This window comes from Alosa sapidissima, chromosome 11 (genome assembly GCF_018492685.1).
Source record: "Alosa sapidissima isolate fAloSap1 chromosome 11, fAloSap1.pri, whole genome shotgun sequence".
Lineage (NCBI taxonomy): Eukaryota > Metazoa > Chordata > Actinopteri > Clupeiformes > Clupeidae > Alosa > Alosa sapidissima.
In genome coordinates, this window is record NC_055967.1 from 4,298,776 (window position 1) to 4,318,024 (window position 19,249).

At 43.7% G+C, this 19,249-nt stretch overlaps 1 protein-coding gene across 5 annotated transcripts in view; it reads right to left on the reverse strand.

The window, feature by feature from the left end:
- Positions 1-19,249, reverse strand: part of cfdp1 (craniofacial development protein 1) — a 53,124-nt gene that overhangs the window by 19,790 nt on the left and 14,085 nt on the right. The gene's annotated exons all lie outside the window — the stretch shown is intronic.

The window sequence follows — 19,249 nt, forward strand, 5'->3', positions numbered from 1 at the left end:
TAAGCATCTACCAACACTGTATATGTAAATCGTAATAAACAACAACAATAAGCTAAATGCATTATTTGAGTACTAGGTACATATTGTGTTCATTACATGAAGAAATACAATTTTATACTTTGTGAGTGTGTGTGTGTGTGTGTGTGTGTGTGTTGCTGAGAGACTGGGGGAGGTGGTGTAAACCTGGTCCTCTTTGCTCTGGGCTGCTCGTTAAGCTGGCGGTTTGACAGAACGGCAGTAACGGAGGGACTGGAACCAGAGCCAGAGGGAGCAGGCAGGGTGATTAAAAGCAGTAAACAAACCCGACCAATCACACTAATGAGCCTGTCGCATCACAAAGGGCCTCAGGTCAGCACTGAGCTCTGATTGGCTGAGCGCCGGCAATATGTCAGGATGAGATGGAACACTCTTGACCCTGAAGGAGAGGGAACCGGTGAGTGAAGTTATGCCAAGCTATACGAGCCTGGCAGAAGTGTGTGTGTGTGTGTGTGTGTGTGTGTGTGTGTGTGTGCGTCAATACGTGCGTGTGTGGGGCCATTTGTTTCCCGATGAGTCACTTGGTTTTTTTCTCTCTCTCCCTCTCTTTTCCAGTATCACTTTTCCCTCTGATCTTCAAAGGGTGACCCTGGCAAGTATGTGGGGTGTGTGTGTGTGTGTGTGTGTGTGTGTGTGTGTGTGTGTGTGTGTGTGTGTGTGTAAAGAGGAGCACACACCTGCAGGGGGCTCACAGTACAAAGCTTCCTCCATGGCACCACCTGCTCACTGAACACACACGCACCTGCTCACCCCACAGCCTCGATAACCTCACCTGAATATGAACACACAAAGGCACCATTTCACAATGGTGCCAACCTGCCCTACCTTCACCCTGTTAGGCTACTCTCAATATAAACAGCTTTCGCACACACACACACACACACACACACACACACACACACACACACACACACACACACACACACACACACACACACCAGAAAAGGTAACACACAATGGTAGGACTATACTGAATACTGACGCCACAGGTGGGCGTTTGAGCAAATATATTGCTCTGGCTGGTCAGGCAATGTCCTCTATTGTTTTCCTCTCCCTCCCTCAACATCAGTCTTTCTGGCCTCTTTCTTTCCTTAACTCAGCCTTAATTCAGTCTCCTTAACACTCCCTTTTAACTACAGTTCTCCTGAATGTCTCAAAGAAAGGAAAAGGAGAGGTATAAATAACATCCTGTTCATGTTGTCCACGCCTTCTATCCATCTCCTCTCTCTCCACTTTCTGAAGGAAATGGTCTGTTTTTAGATTTGCATCTCAAGAAACGCAAAAATCAGAAAGAAAAACTGCTGAGTAAGGGATCCAGATAAAGCCATTGGCCACAGCATAGATAGGATCCAGATAAAGCCATTGGCCACAGCATAGATGGGATCCAGATAAAGCCATTGGCCACAGCATAGATGGGATCCAGATAAAGCCATTGGCCACAGCATAGATGGGATCCAGATAAAGCCATTGGCCACAGCATAGATGGATGAATGGGATGCAGTACTGTACAACTCTATGATGATGATGATGTGAAGTCCTGCTTCACAGAGACGGCTCCGCCTGGGGCAAGGGAGGAACCCTGGAGTCCCAAAATCCCCCAAAGTCCCCCGACTGTCTGATTGCAAAACCACACACACACACACACACACACACACACACACGAACCCCCTCCTCCCACACATACGCACGCACTACAACCACATCATTTCAATTCCATCATCATTTTCCAGACATATGAGCTCAGAACTAGGGGCTACATTTGTGTGTGTGTGTGTGTCTGTGTGTTGGGCACTGATGGGGAAATGTTGGTGGCATTACCTCTAACCCCCCACAACGAACCACTTGACAAATCCTCCCCAAATGCTGTTTCAGCCATGTACAACAGCACATAGGCCACTGGCTCTGATGTAACTACAACAGCACATAGCTTTCTCCCTCTTCTACACACACACACACCACACAAAGTTGCAAAATATAATCTTGATATCCTTTGTTTTATGCTTTCTCTCTTTCTCTTTTTCACACACACACACGTTTGCTGACAGCAGACTAACAACGGGGGTCTGAAATGCATGATGTTCCTAGATCTCAGAATCATGATGTGCTACGACAGTCAGCTGTTCCACCTGCTTCTACTTTCAAAGACGCTACCACACCTTTCAATGAGTGGAAGACATATGTGCGTGTGTGCGTGGCCCATCATGTCACCTTTCCTTGTCGAAACTCCCCTTAGACACACACACACACGTGTCACAGCTTGTTCATCTTAAAGTGCCCCAGTTATAGTCCGTCACCACATCCTTATAGCTCAGTAATGGCTTTTCCTCTTCTACTCCAACGCACACTGTCCGCAAACCACACACACACCCTCCAGAATCAATCAGAACGGTAAAGGGGGCTACAAGGGAAAGAGGAGAATAGTCAAGCCACTACTACAGGAATGATTTCACACTGACAGGTATTGCAGCATGACTAGTTGCAATGCTGCTAGTGTGTTTACCAGAGACCAATAAGGAGGATAAGGCAAGGTCACTGCAAATAATTTCTCATGAGGCATCAAAGAAGAGTGATTCGCGCACACGCACACAACTGTTTAATACTTAATACAGTGTCTAACTATAAATCAACCAGATGCTACTTTGTGTCCTATGAAGCCAGTTTCGGGTATGTAAACTTGTTCTTACAGCCTCCCTGGGGAAACTGCCATTGGCAGGCTCAAACTCCAAGCTGAAAAACGGTAAAAGTCTGTCGCCTGCCTCGTTTGGAAGCGCCCTCTAAATGGAGGCACTCGGCTCCACTTAGCCCCAAACATTTCCTTTCGCAAACACGCCGGCAAGTATGAGGGATAACACACTTCCTGCCATCTTAAGAGCTGTGTTGTTCCAGGGACAGGGTCAAGAGTTGACAGCCTGTCCTGCACACACTCAAGTGACAAAGGCTTCCACAGGCTGCTAGTCTAGGCACAGTGGGCTCCTTCAGGAGTGACCGAAAAAGAAAATCAGGAACTTTTTCTTAAATCATTAAAATTTTTGCATTTTTTTGTTGACACCGTCACACTGGTGGAGTGTGTGTGAGGCAGGGCTCCGAACCGGTTCAAGGAACGAAAACGAAAACCGAAAACGAACTGAATTTTACGAGGAGCGGAAACGGAAGCGAAAACAAAATGGTCTTCAACTGTTCCGGAACAGAAATGTTATTCTGAAATCCACAAAACCGGTTAATAACGTTTTTTTTTTCCGTTCTATAACTGCTGATAATTTGATTTCTGCAGTTTAAAAAAAAAAAAAAGAAGAAATGGACCTTTGGTCCAAATGTGTATATTTTGTCTTGCTGTTGTAATGTAACCTATCCGTCTGCCACTTCGGATCTTAGGCCAGCTCGTAGCGTAGGCTACTGAAACTGATTTGGAAATTGTTTGTAGCCTATGCGTAATTTTAAAGCCTATTTTGCCTGTCCATGCCTTGTCGTGTCGGCAACAGACAGGTTCGTTTATAAACAGGGTTGGAATTATAGCGCAAGCCTTTGAAGATCTCCATATGGATAAAACTTAGGCTACAACCAGGTAAGGAGTTTAGCACGTATCCAGAAATATTTTTGATAAGAAATTATTTATAGGCATAGGTTAGGCCTACAGTATGTCTGTAGGCTATGGGATGGATAGCCCATCTGAATGTTTTTGGATGCCGCCTGTGATTTATTATTTTTGGGCATAGCTACGGTATAAATACGGGAAATAATGAGTACGTCTATTCTAAAGGTAAAGTCCACAAAAATAGACTTGATAGGCCCGCCAAACACTGCCGGAACTTTAAGAACGAACGATATTTTGCGTTCCGAACCGGTTCAGGACCGATATGTTGGTGGCGGAACGCATGCAAGAACGAAAACGTTAAACATAGGCCTACCTGAACCGTTCGGAACAGAACGTTTGAAAAATAATTTCGTTTTCAAGCCCTGGTGTGAGGTAAGACTTGCAGGCACAACCACTCCTTTCTGCGAAAAAAAGCATTAGCCTCCATTAGCCCGAACGTCACACACAGCAACACAGACAGTGATGGGTTCATCTGTGCTGGCAGCAGCTAGCGTAAAGGATGCATCCCTTTTGTGGGAGTACGGTTTCACATTTTATAAGTATCTATACTGTTTTGATCCCGTGAGGAAAATTTGGTCTCTGCATTTATCCCAATCCGTGAATTAGTGAAACACACTCAGCACACAGTGAACACACAGTGAGGTGAAGCACACACTAATTCCGGCGCAGTGAGCTGCCTGCAACAACAGCGGCGCTCGGGGAGCAGTGAGAGGTTAGGTGCCTTGCTCAAGCACTTCAGCCGTGCCTACTGGTCGGGGTTCGAACCGGCAATCCTACGGTTACAAGTCCGAAGCGCTAACCAGTAGGCCACGGCTGCCTCACATTTCCAGAGCGCCCCCCCCCCCCCCCCCCCCCCCCCCCCCTCTCCCTCTCTCTCCCTACTGTCTCTCTCTGTCGTGCAGAACTGAAGCCACACTGGGGGGCTGCAGGAGCTGGGGGAGGATGGAACCCAGTCCTCATTATCCACCGGCTCTGCAGCTCCAGCTTTTTTGTGGGTCACGGAACACTTTCAGCCAGCCTCTGGAGTGAGTGGCCTCATTTAGTCACAATGTCACTATGGCGACAGCGGAACGCAGACATTGCTGCTGATGACACGGTACACGTCACGAGAGGCAGGAACTTATTAGTGTAAGTGAAGGATGTGCTCTTGAGCTGAACAATTATTTTATTTATTGGTGCAGACAAAAAAAGAATGTGTGCTCAGGGCTCCAGAGTGCAACCAATTTGGTCGCATATGCGACCTAATTTTTCAAAAGTGCGACTAAAAACAAATTCGGAGGTTGCACCGGTGCGACCAGCTATTCGAGAGAGGAAAAAGTGCCCGCATTGAAACTCTACCTTTGGTTCAATAACAGACACATATTTGGCCAATATCGTGGTTTAAACAAATCACAGATAGTGAAGGGCGAGACCTCCCCTCTGATTGGCCGTGGCCCAGTGCCTGTGTGTAAATTTGAAAATGTGTGTGCTGCAGAGAGAGAGAGAGAGAGAGAGAGAGAGAGAGAGAGAGAGAGAGAGAGAGAGGTCAGAGAGAGGTCAGAGACCCGTCAGATAAACAGAGTGGATGTAGTTGCATTACAGTGTGGTCACATAGGCCGAGATAAATGTCCCCTCTCCCCACTGCCTTTCGGCGGCTGGCAGCAGCAAACCGATCAGACGAGCCCGAGATGATGATCAAGTTTATCGTTGCCTACGATAGGCATAGTGAAACTTCCCTTCACCAAGTTCAGTCCAAAATAATTATTCACCAGAAAAATAGTTTGAACGTAAACCCGACGTACAGGAATGCCACTTGCGCCAAATTTATAGGAGTCATTGCAGATGAAAAGACGTCTTAAAATTGCGAACAATGCATACAAGGCCTTCCCCAACGACAAAGATACAGATATCGCCGAAATGGAGTGCGTCATTGACCGCAGTTACATGCAGGGAGTAACCCGGTTTTCAACAGCAATATTCGTTTTCACGCGAGTTGTGTAAACTCATTCTGATGGCATCAATCAATTTAATCCGGTATTTGGCGCAAACCGAATATCGCTGCTACATTTAAAGCCCGAATATTCCCTGCATGTATAACTGTGGTCATTGTGTACGGTGAATTGAATGGACACATTTAGATCGAGCATGGCAAGTCATTGCAATAGCCTATAATAATAGACCTACCATTTCGTTACTGCATTAACCATAGTGATGTTCTTATTGAAAATTTAAAAATACTAAAATTAAAAAGTAAATTGCATTGTGGGGCTGTCAAATGATTATTGCAATCATTGCAAAATCACATAAAAATCCCCCAGGCTACTTGGAACATCTCTTTAAATTGTGCTCAAATACATTTCTATGGAAGATGCATGGCGAGCTGGTTTAGCCAAGGCCTAAAGATCATGAAGGATAGTATGTAAGACATTGAGCCATGAGATGTGCAGTTTGAAGCCCTTAAAAGACATGCACTGTTAATTTACTCACTGTTATTTTTATTTAATTCATTGAGATGTTTTAAGTTTAAATTTCAGCTCAGTGAAGCACTTAAAGCACCAGTGCAAAAAGTTAGTCTGGAGCCCTGTGTGTGCTACTGTCAACTAACCTTGTGCAACATTCTTGTGTAGAGGAGCCAACTTCAGATCTCAGTTATAATTTTCATAAACATTATAATTTATATACTAATGTATAAATTAGTCTAATTGAGCCTTCATGAATTTTTTTGTTTTTCAATTACACTCATGGACGGTATTGTGTCTCAGTCTCAGATCATTGAAATCAATCTCAGACACCTGTGATAATTAGTTTGCCAGGTGAGCTCATTCAAAGGAAAACTACTTAAGAAGGATGTTCCACATTATTAAGCATGCCACAGGTTTCAAGCAATATGGGAAAGAAAAAGGATCTCTCTGCTGCTGAAAAGCGTGAAATTGTGCACTACCTTGGACAAGGTATAAAAACACTAGATAGTTCCCGAAAACGTATGCGTGATCATCGTACTGTGAAGAAATTTGTCGCAGATTCAGAACAGAGGCGGGTTCATGCAGACAAAGGCATAATAAGGAAGGTTTCTGCCAGAAAATTCATAGGATTAGGAGAGCAGCTGTGGCGGAACTGGCTGGGGCACCTGCACCGTACGCCGGCGACCCGGGTTCGATTCCCGCCCCGTGGTCCTTTCCGGATCCCACCCCTGCTCTCTCTCCCATTCGCGTCCTGTCACTCTCCACTGTCCTATCGTTAAAGGCATAAAGCCCCAAAATATATACTTTATAATATACTTTAAAAAAAAGAGCAGCTGCAAACAGGTATTTGAAGTCGCTGGTGCCTTTGGAGTTCCATAAACCTCAAGGTGTAGGATCCTCAAGAAGTTTGCAAGTGTGAATAAAAAACCTACTATTTGGCCACTCCAAGTTGCAGTGGGCTCAGGAATACATGAAGACTAATTTTCAAACAGTTTTGTTTACGGATGAGTGCCATGCAACTGTAGATGGTCCAGATAGATGGAGTAATGCAGCGGTTCCAAAACTTTTCCCCCCGCGTACCACCGGCTACATTCCGACTCGGCTCGCGTACCCCCACCATCCGACACATAAAAACGTAACACATTCTATACCACCCCCCCACGCCTGACAAGGATGTATTTGTTTGGACAACAGCCTAGAAAGGCTAAACTTAGGCTACCTTTAGTTTGTTAAATGTAAAGCCTAGCTTAATGTTACCTTTCTTGCCCATCTGAAATAACTCCTAGCTTTGCTCCTTCCCTCCTTTCTGTTTTTGTTGTTTTCAAAAACCTGTTATATCCGCAAAACTTTCCCCCCACGGACCACGGACCATCTAACGCATTCAAAAGTAACGCATTCTATTAGCTATTCCAGGCGTCATGTTTAATAAGCTGCCCTTTTTTTGATGAACACATACAGAGTTTATAAATGATATCCTTTAATTTCATGTTTCCATATCATTATGACCTGATTCGAAATTATGTATTTATTCATGAATTAATTACAAAAGATTTAAAATGTTCATTTTACACCTGTCCGCCATTGCCCTTTTCATCTCGCGTACCCCCCAGAAGCAGCTTGTGTACCACCGGGGGTACACGTGCCACAGTTTGGGAATCGCTGGAGTAATGGATGGATAGTTGGTGAATGGCCACCATGTCCAAACAAGGCTGAGACGTCAGCAAGGAGGTGGTGGAGTCATGTTTTGGGCCGTAATTATAGGGAGAGCTGGTAGGCCCCTTTAGGGTACCTGACGGTGTGAAAATGACCTCGGCAAAGTATGTAGAGTTTCTGACTGACCACTTCCTTCCGTGGTACAAAAAAAAAAGAACCGTGCCTTCCGTAGCAAAATCATCTTTATCCATGACAATGCACCATCTCATGCTGCAAAGAATACCTCTGGGTCATAGGCTGCCATTGGCATAAAAGGAGAGAAACTCATGGTGTGGCCCCCCATCTTCCGCTGACACCCTATTGAGAATCTTTCGAGCATCATCAAGCAAAAGATCTATGAGGGTGGGAGGCAGTTTACATCCAAGCAGCAGGTCTGGGAGGCTATTCCGACATTCTGGCAGCTCTGGGAGGCTATTCTGCAAAGACATTAAAGCAGAAACTCTCCAAGAACTCACAAGTTCAATGGATGCAAGAATTGTGAAGGTGATATCAATGAAGGGGTCCTATGTTAACATGTAACTTGGCCTGTTAAGATGTTTTTGATATAAATTAAATCAAAAGTTATTTCAATCACCTCCTAATGCTGCAAAATCAATGCAATGCAGATTGTAAATGTTCTTTACAATCTATAAAATGGCTTGAAACTCTGTTGTGCATAATAATTTAGAACAGTGCATTTTGAGTTTTTTATTTTTTATTTTCTCAACCTCTCATTGAGGTTTGTTCAATAAAATTCAAATTCGAAAATTCGCAGTGTACATGAATATAGAAGCATAAATAGCTGTTGCACTGCTACTCATGCCACCCCACCACCTCTGAGTTTTTCTGAGGCACCATGTGAGGTTAAAAATACAGTGCTTGGTGTTGTTCAATAACAGCGCAACCGCGGCGCCTGCCTGTTTTAGAACACAAGAGCCAAGCGTGTGAATTGCCCTGAAGGGCAGGTCCCAGGTGAGGAGAGAGCAGCCTCTTCTCAAAGGGTTCTGAGTGACAGCCCAGGGGGAGGGGAAGGGGGAGAGGGAGATAGACAGAGGAAACAGACCGCTAGAATGCATAAGAGAGAAGCTGGCAATGTGGACAAAAGTGAGAGAGGGGGGAAAGGAGAGTGAGTGATGGACAGTGAGACAGAACGAAATAAGTGAACTTCCTCTCTTATCCATCAGCACAGTCATTATAGAGGTTCTCTTGAACTCTCTGGTGGTGATCCGCCACTGATGGCACATGGCAGTGGTGTGACCACTTCTGAAGTCACGGTGACACACTGATAGCATGAGTGTAACACAAACCTCATCCACCCCATCCCTCTCACACACATACATATTATGCTACTAAATTATAATGTTTACACACAATATGAGGGAAAGGAATACCAACAACACCCACATGCCATATTTATTCATCAACAGGTGTGTGGCTGGTAGGGTTTCCCTTGGAGACAGAACAGCTCACTTGGTACATACATCACCTCCACCTCTGTTCACAGCCCTCATCTCACTGCACAATGCCTGCAGCTGACCCCAGGTAACCTTTGACCTCCCACAGCTCATCACACCCTCTCTGTTACCGATGAGGTGAAGAAGAGAGTTCCTTTAATCCCCCCTTTAGAGAGAGTGGTCTCTGCCAGAGGAGATGGGCAGTCACTCTCCACATCAGAAACCATGAGAGGAGAATCGTGAGAATGTGGGTGTTGTAAATTAACGTTTGGCTGTCAGATGTCAGAAATAGAAATGAACGACTGAAATGGGAGAATGATGGGGCCAGAGAGTCAACTGGCTCACACAGCTCTCTCCTCTACTGAAATGTATGCTCCTGACTCTCCTCTGCTTTTCCCCCCTGCGAGACCCGATGAATCCACAAAGGGAGAGGCCAATCATGAAAACACAGGTGGCTATATGAACACAAGCCTGGCTCTAGGTGTCTGGAATAAAGGGGAGTGACAGAAAGGCAGAGAGTGAAGCAGCTCACACAGCTCTCTTAACTCGCCTAGCACATATCCTCTGCTGATCTAGTCCTTAACCTTGTATCTAACTCATTCATTCTTCTTACAGTCATGGTTTGTTATGTTTATGGTCATTATTATTATGATGGTTTGCTTCAGTTATTATTCTGTTAAACTGATTTAATCCACTACTATTATTAGTATTTTTATGTAGGCTATATCAGTGATTTTCAACCACTGTTCCACCGGGAGACCAGTGTGCCGTGAGAGATCAGGTGTGCCACGGAAATTGTCCAATTTCACTTAATCGGCCCACAAACATTGACTTTTTAATTGTTGCAAATAGTAGGCTAGGATATGCCATTGTTGAGCATCTGTGCCTGCAATGTAGTGACTTGCTAAGTAAATAAATACTCTCATGTCAGTGGGTGGCAGTAGGTAGCGCAATAATGACCTTGTTAATTAAGTGATGCGCACAAGAAGTGGGGTTGAAAAATAGATATTAGAAAGCTAGATACCGCATTGCACTCCAGAAGGTACGTAAATAGCGCTGATATCATGGTGGGCCAATGGACAAACAGGTGTCTCTGTTTGGAAATCAGACAGGTGTCTCTGATTGTCGGCAAGTGTTGCGCATAGACAGTAAGGTGTTTGCCTCCAGCAATATGATGGCCGCGTTCACGTAGCATATGCCACATAATAGAACGACAGACAATGCGGTATCTAGCTTTCTAATATCTATGGGTGAAAAGACATAGGGCCTAAAACAGCGATGGATAAATAGGCCTACTCGAAAAAGAAAAACGCAGACTCTGAACTAACCTGTTAAATGGTAAGATTTGATAAATGGTGAGATACATTTTTGTCATTATTTTTGCTATATTAGGCTACAGTGTGTAATTCTGTTACATTTTTGGTTGGTGGTGTGCCGCTGAATATTTTTAATATAACAATGTACCGTGTCTCAAAAAAGGTTGAAAAACACTGGGTCAGACAAAAGAGTCATCCAATAACCATTACCATAACCATAACCATATTCGTGCTCCTGACGCGCACCTACACTTTTCCCCCATTTGGTACCTGATGATAACTGATTCATCAGCAATGTATGCATCAAGACTTGGCTTTCTAGAAGGACAGAGAACCACATGAGATGCTGTGTGGACAGCTTGTAATAGCCTCTGCGGCTAGAAGAAGTCAGTCTGTCTGCCTTTCTGTCTATTTTCAGAGGCCATGCAGCGTAATCTAAATACAACAGAATGGGTCATAACAAATAAGGCTACAATGCTTCCATTTTAGGCATTTCTCTACAGTGGTGGCTTTCTGATCATGCAAAGGCTTGCCCTCCAGAACCTGTTGTCTATTTGCCTTTTATTTGCCTACTATTTGTACCTAAAACTGCTCCATCTTGTCTAAAGCATGGGAGAGTGGAAAAGGATTGCGCAACGCATGGATAACCCGCCTCCCCATTTTCACAAGCCAATCAGAGAGACTGCCTCACAGGGCCCCTAAATGACCAGGTTTGCAGGGGGAAAAAACCTGCCTGGAGAGCACAGCTTTGGCGCAGGTCCAGACTGTAGTGTGCGCCGACGACGTGGGGTGAGAGCACGGCTGCTCGGCCGTATAGACCTCAGTGAGAACAGAGAGCTGGTTTATTTTTAGACCCTCGAGATGGAGCTCCAGAATTAGAAAACCAGGGTTGTGACTGAAGTACATATGGAAACAATTAGTCCATGCAGGACACACACTCTCTCTCTAGACTAGGGATCGACCGATATGGATTTTTTAGTGCCGTTACCGATACAGGCTGCCGATTTTCTTGAGTCGATATTTGGAGCCGATACTGCTTTTATTTTGCTCCCTCAATTTACATCATACATATGACACATAATTACACAAATGATGATAACAAATGTTGTAAGTCTCAATTTAAAAAAGGAACATTTATTTAACTTATGGATGGGTACACTGGATATGGTTAACTGTGCAAAATGCTTTCATCGACATCTTACAACACAGCCTTGATGATGCGTTGCTTGCTGACTATAAGACATAATTCAGGTCATCACAAAATGTCCTTTGTCAACACATTTAAATAATTTAAGAAAACAATAAGCCTGAAAAGTAGCTATTGAAATAAAGTGCTTGATTTGTAATTTAAGACTGCATGCTTCAATTTGTCTGTCTATATTTTTCTAAAAAAAGCTGCCAGATTTGTCAACCACAGAACATATATCAGCAGAAGAAAATAACGTGGTGTCAGATGTTTCTGTTCTAAACGGCATCAACGTCAAAAGGTATAAAACATATGATCTCTCAGTTTTAAAATCTCCTTCAGGTAGCGCAGCACTCTCATATCGCTGATGCGTGTGTCCCACTGAGTGGGACAGACCAAACGCACATACAAACTTCTGTTTGGTAGCTGACGAATTGAACTGGATTGATAATGATAACGTTAGCAAACGGCTCTAAACAAGTAAGGCATACACGGTATGTCTGGTACATGGTAAACGTTAACCAGAATTAATAGTCAACTACATATAACACGTCTCTCATTATTAAAGCTCTGATATCACTGCGATGGCAACTCCGCCCAGCTCGAAGTGAGAGGGGGAGGGAGACGCACACATCACACGCGTCCAAAACTCAGCCAGGTGGTCGCTCTGAATAAAACTCCCACAAATACCACGGAACAACGTCGGCATTACTTAATCATATGACCAGTGTTTGTAACAGATACCGCTACCGCATGCATATGGATAGCCTAGCCTACAACTTAGCTATTTGCAGCTCCCTAAATACAATGGCAAGCAGAACTATAAACGAGGCATTAAGCATTAAATAAAGTAGCCTATCTATCTATCATTCGCGTTTTCCATTTGGACCCACAAACTTGCTTCCACCTTCAAAGTGTATGGCAATATTTCAGCTAAGTCAAACAGTTAAAAGATGCTTTGAAAGTTTAAAAAGTTTACTGTTGTCTTGAAGAGCAGGCTTTCAGCACTGTGCTTGTGGGGGAGGGGCAGTCTGCACGTGAATTGCAGTGTCTCCAGCAACACAGAGCTGCCTGTGGATGCCTGTATGTAAATAATGCAGGGGGAAAAAACTATCGGTGAACGCAGCCACTTATCGGCAGATGCCGATACACGTAAAAAACGTAAATATCGGCCGATCCCTACCTAGACTGTACTCCTCACACTCACCGCCTTTCTCTTTTTAGTTTGCTCACTGAACCGTCCTGAATGCTTTTCTTATCGCTTTCTCGTTTTTTACTATAGTATATATTTTTTGTCTTGTTTGCCTTTTATTGATACAAGAGTGAAGAGACTGACAGGAAGTGAATGGGAGAGACAGGTGAGGTGGGATCGGGAGATGACCCGGGTGCACTTGGACTTGTAGTACAGGCGCTGTAGCCATTTACGCCACAGCGGACCTCTACCTGCTCTGTTTTTGAGCATATTTTATTTTATGTAGATAGGACATTTGAGAGTGAGTGAAGAGAAGGTGAGAGGGAGAGGGAGAGATCTGGGTCTGAATCGAAGCCTCATTCCAGTGGACACAAGACCTCAATGTGGTACAGGTTCTGGCACTTGTGCAACAACTCTCCCTTACCTGCTTTGTTTTATCTGCCTCCTTCTCTTTCAATTGCTACACACAAGTGACAGAAATACTGGAGGAATATCACACTAAAAAAAGTGCTACAAAACAGTCAACATACACTACCAAGAGTTTGGAGTCACTTAGAAATGTCCTTGTTTTCATCATAAATGTTGTAAATGACTGTTGTAGAAAGAAATGGCTGATCTTTAATGCAATATTTAATTGCCCATTATCAGCAATCATTCATCCAATGTTCCAAATGCACATTCTGTTTACTAATCTGATATCATTTTAACACTTTGAATGCCACACTGTTTTCGGAAGCTTTGGCCCAGAGTTAACCTGACCCTAGCCAGATGAATGTCGTTCCGTTTAGCTCCGCCTAGCTTCACTCACATCCATCTGGGACCTCTTCCATTGAGAGTGATTTCTCCAACCAACTTTATGGTTTAGCCAATCAGGACGCAGGGCGGGAGTTTCATAGATGTGACATAGCGTAGAAGTGACTGTGAGTCTGTTATTAGCGTCACGGGTTGGCTTCGATGTGAGTGGTTGAAGTAGCACGTCAATAGATGACGGACAAGTGGCTTATTCAATCATATGCAAGCATTTTTTGATTAGGCCCAGCCTTCTGAAGCAACACTTCAATGGATCGATTCCAGATGGATGAGTGGAGCTAGGCGGAGCGAAATTCATCTGGCTATTGCCAGGTTAGCCCAGAGTGTCAGCAATCTAGATCTTTGTTGACGATTTTTGTATTAATATTTGCTTGTTTGAAAGGTGAGACTTTAAGCTCTCAGTGGGTACAAACCGTTTATTTCTACATGCCTCTGTTCTTGAGAAATCCCAAGATAAACAGTGGCTAGTTTTCATCAAAATCCATGTTTTTTTTTTCTAGAAATGGAGATATAGTGTCTTTTATGAAATATGAAGTGTTGCCTGTAAAGTTTCCAGGAAGTGACCTAGCGAGATCTGGCGAGACTGCCACCTAGTGATAAACACAAGAAAATAAATGAGCTGGTTTTGACCTGACGTGCATGCGTCACTGATTCGACCCAAAGCGGCAACCATCAAAAACCGAGTTATGATAAAATGTCCAGATTGTGCGTTTTCATGGGTTTTCGATCGTTATCTATTTCAGTTCTATTAATCATAGAGTTCCCAAAATTGCACATAAGGTGTGTTAGAGTGTTTATTTTCGTAATTTAAAAAAGAAGAAGCTAAATACGCAATATTGCGTTTTTGGCACTCCACGCATGGGAACACAAAACGCAATATTGTGTTTTTGGCACTCAAAGTGTTAAAAGACTAACTGAGAAAACATTGGAGAACCCTTTTGCAATTATGTAAGCACATAATGTAATCTGAAAACTGCTGCCCTGATTAAAAACACAATGCAACTGATCTCAGCTGGTATTCTGTCTATAATGGAGTGGAATGGAAATTTCTAAGTGACCCCAAACTTTTGAAAGGCAGTGTACTTTATAGTTTTGTTTACTCAATTTGGATGCCAAGCATCACGCACCTGTCCAATCACAGGATGGGGAAAACCTTTCTCTACTTAATCTGCACGATTAATTCATTTGTTTACTCTTTAACAAGGGTTTGTTTAAATCTCACAATCTTCCCTTACTTTAAACAGAGAATGGTAAATAAGCAAACACTTGTGTTCATGATAAATGAACACACTCGAGTAGAGGAGCCAACCAACACGAGTACGAGAGAAAAGCCCAATGTTTTAAACAGGCGGAAGTTAATAAGATTAAACAAGAGGGGTAAAATAGCTCTGGCTGCACTGTAACCAAACTGAAAGTGAAACTGACTAATTTACAGTAATTTCCTGTGTATTAGCCGCATTGTGTATAAACCGCAGGACAGCGTTATATGCAAGTTAAAAAAAACAAAACCATATTAATACCATATTAACTGCCCCTGTGTATTAACCTCACAGCTGAAGAAATTTAGCAAAATCTATGTCTCAACTAACAGTTGAGAAATTACGATACCTAAACTTTATGCAACACAATGAAGGAATATAAATGGCATAGCAACTAAGATTTCTGCATTAATGTAGAGATGAAGGTTATGCTAAATAGCCAGCTAAATCAAACCAAGTATACCAAGTTTAATTACGTTACATGAAATTACGTTACATCTAGAACGTCCAGTTAGACATGCAATCTTGCTGACGTGCCTGCAGTACATTTCCAAGAAAGGTTAAAACACCCAAAAGGAGAAAGTTCGGTGTGACATTGACCTAAAGTGTGTTGAAACATGATACCAAGTGTGAACTTTTGCCTCATAGCTCATCTCGGCTTGTCCCCTGCACTAAGTAAAACAATCATTTAAAAGTACTCTTATTATTATTATTATTACCAGCAGGGTGAGATTTGTAGGGGGGGATGGTGAGGATTCCCCCCCCTCTGGTTTTCCTATCCCTACCTCTGCTAAATTATTTTTATCCCCGGTGGGGACAACATTTATCCCCCTCTGCCCCTCATATTGATTAATGCTACTTCATATAAGTAAAGCGCTGCAACGTGAACAGTCTAGTAGGCTAGCCTCCATAATAATCTGACATCAGAAATGCACAGTCACCGTCAGCACTCATGCTGCTGACACAGTGGCTGCGTGATAACTTAATTTGGCCTTGATCGTGCAGGACATTTCAGAATGTCGAGTGTGTAATCCATCATAAATGGCTAGTTTCAATGGAAAAGTTAGCTGGACAAATGAAAGAAAACGAGAAGGATTCAGTGAAGCATAATAATGTTTTAGAACCTTCAAAATTAGAAAGCTGATGCAACTGAGATGGAGGACAACTGCACGTAGAGTAGAACGTAGGCGTATTGTCCGAAGGAACTTACATTAAATGAGGAGATATTTGCTGAAATTTGTCACAAAAAGAAATTGCTTGGCATCGTTTATTCAATGGCTCTCTACCAAAACATCTGTAGTTTGCGGAGGACGAACGAGAAAGCACTCGTTTGATAAATCAGCCAGTAGGCTAGGCCTAGTAGACAAATAACTTTTAGAAATAATCTGTACTGCAAAAACGAATGTTGGTGGGTATTTAAACTATCTAGCGGGTGTTTTAACAGCTGCAAGAAATAGAAGCTTCATGGTCTTTATGCTCTGGTTCATAAATTTTCTGTAGGCTACAATAAACACATTTATTTTTTCAACTTTTGCAATATTACGCACTTGGCTACTGAACGCAAATCAGCAGGAGAGAGAATGCACGTAGCCTACGCAGCGTGTAGCGCAATGTGTAGGCTATATATGGTTACCAACTAACACTTTTAGCCAATTCACTAACTTAAGACTTCAGTGCCATCATATACAACGTTTTTTTACACAACAAATACAGAAAGGATGGAGGCAGCAAAAGTAGAGGAGTCATTTCAGATGGGACAAGAACAAGGTGAATTTGTATGCTTGTCAAAACGTAGTCCTACCCTGCATTAGAGGAGCTGATCATCATACCAAGCACACTCGCTGTTTAAAGTCATATACCACGGTAAACTAAAATGTTACAAAGGTGGCAAAAATAATATAGGGTATTATTAGCCATGACATTACTAGGCTATGAATTGTTCGTTCATTTTTTTTTTTTTGGAGGGGGGGGGGGGGGGGGGTTACAAACTTATTCAAAATCATCCCCCTCTCTGGTTATTACACAAATCGCACCCTGATTACCAGTATTATTATCATCATCATCATCATCAATAAATAAATATATCTTTTTTAAGTGAAATAAAACTGCCACATGTTGGCCTAAACACAAAAGAGCATGCATTTAAACAAATATCTGCAAAAAATGATGAGACCAGAGAGAGAGAGAGGGGTGCAGGAGAAGATGGGAAGCCGATTGACTTGTCCCAACTCCCAAGACTCTAATCCAGCAGCGCTACACCTCTCTCTCCATCACTCTCTCTCTCCCTCACCCATCTCTCCCTTCCTCTCCCCATCCCTCTCTCCCTCACCCATCTCTCCCTCCCTCTCTTTCCTCCCCCCACCCCTCTCTCCCTCTCATTCCACTCTTCCGCTCCTCTCTTCTGTATCTCTCTCTCCTGCCTGACAATCCCAGACCCTCTGTCTGACCCCCACCAGCAGGACACCATAAAACCCTCCTCTGATCGGTCTTATCTAACACACACAACATAAGAGAGAGAGAGGGGGAAGTGTGTGTATGTGTGTGAAAGAGAGGGAGAGAGGTATATGCACTGAGCATGTAATGCATGTAGTGTTTTGCATCTCATGTCAATTCCATCACATATTACAGCTGAATCCCCGAGTTACTCATTTTTTGGGCCATGTGTTAATCTGTGTGTGTGTGTGTGTGTGTGTAAACCCATGTGCTCATAAGGTCAGTCTCAATGTCAACTGAGTTGTCGACTGAGGCGACATCAGGAGAGACGCAAGAGCGATCAATCAACCAATCACGGCAGTTCCAACAAGCGGCTGTAAATCTCCCTGGCCTAATAATCGATAGCACTTAGCCTGCACCACTTATTACACAATACCGCTGCTGCCGCTATGATGTCAGCCGACCAGCAAAGCCAGTGAGCAGGCCTCTCACTCTCTTTCTCTCTCTCTGTGTGTGTGTGTGTGTGTGTGTGTGTGTGTGAGTGAGAGAGAGAAAAGGAAAGAAAGTGAGAGAAAGAAAGAGAAAGAGAAAGAGAGAGAGAGAGTAGTAATGGCTGTCAAATTACTTGGGAGAGAAGTGGATGGAGACAATGATTTAATGGATAACAGCTATTTACTGAAGAAGAATGAAAGAAATAGGAATAGAAAAAGCTACAAACAGAGAAAAGAAAACAGAGAGAGAGAGAGAGAGAGAGAGAGAGAGAGAGAGAGAGAGAGAGAGAGAGAGAGAGAGAGAGCAGAAGTGCTTAGTCAGCAGGTTTGCATGAAGAGCCATCAGGGGGCTGCTGAGTGGAGAAGCAGAGGAACGGAAACAGTATGCATGCCTATGAACGTATGCAATAGCAAGAGAGGGAGGACAGAGGATGTATAAAGTACAGCACTGTTAAATGATGTTTATGAGTATCTGCCTCCCTCACTGTGTGCCTCTCTGGGATTTGCTGGAATTTGTTCTGCACCTCCCTCTCGGATTTTGGCGGGAAAAACCAACTGAAAGGAAGTAGAGGAACAGCCTCGACGTTACCAAAACATCCCAACGACAATCTCATGGTGATTAGATCGCTAACACACAGGAGCGATAAACAGCAACAACAACACACACAGTTGCAGAGATGCTTTGTGGCTGTGCTGGTCTTACACGCACACACACACACACACGTTTCGGAGCACGCCACAGGAAACACCGCACTTCCTGCACGGAGAGAAACGGAAAAGACCCACTTCCTGCAACCACAGAGGAAAGATGCTCCCCGCCCCGCTGACAATTAAACACCATGGCAACGGTTGGACGTAATGACATGTAAAGAGCGGGAAGGGAGAGGCACGGAGAGAGAGAGAGAGAGAGAGAGAGAGAGAGAGCAACAACAAAGAATAAAACAGAGAAAGAGGGGGGAGAAGGAGGGGGGCAGAGAAAAATGAGGAGGGCCTGACGGAGAACAGGAGAATGGTGGAGCAACAGCGAGGGAGATGCCGAGAACAGCTGTGCCGTCAGCGCCAAACAAAGATGCATGTACATTCAGACTTGACACACAACACCCCCCCCCCCCCCCCCCCCCCACACACACACACACACACACACGCCATGTCTGCAGACCATGCTCCATCTGTCATACCTGGCATCGGTTTGCAAAAAGAGGGCAACATGTGGCAAAAGTACACCATGACCCAAAACAAAAGCAAATAAAAAGTACATCTTGTGTGACTGCTAAGAGTCATCATTCCACACGGGACTCAGAACACAACCCTGGACAATCATCCACTCCCTTTAACAGTGTGTGTAGT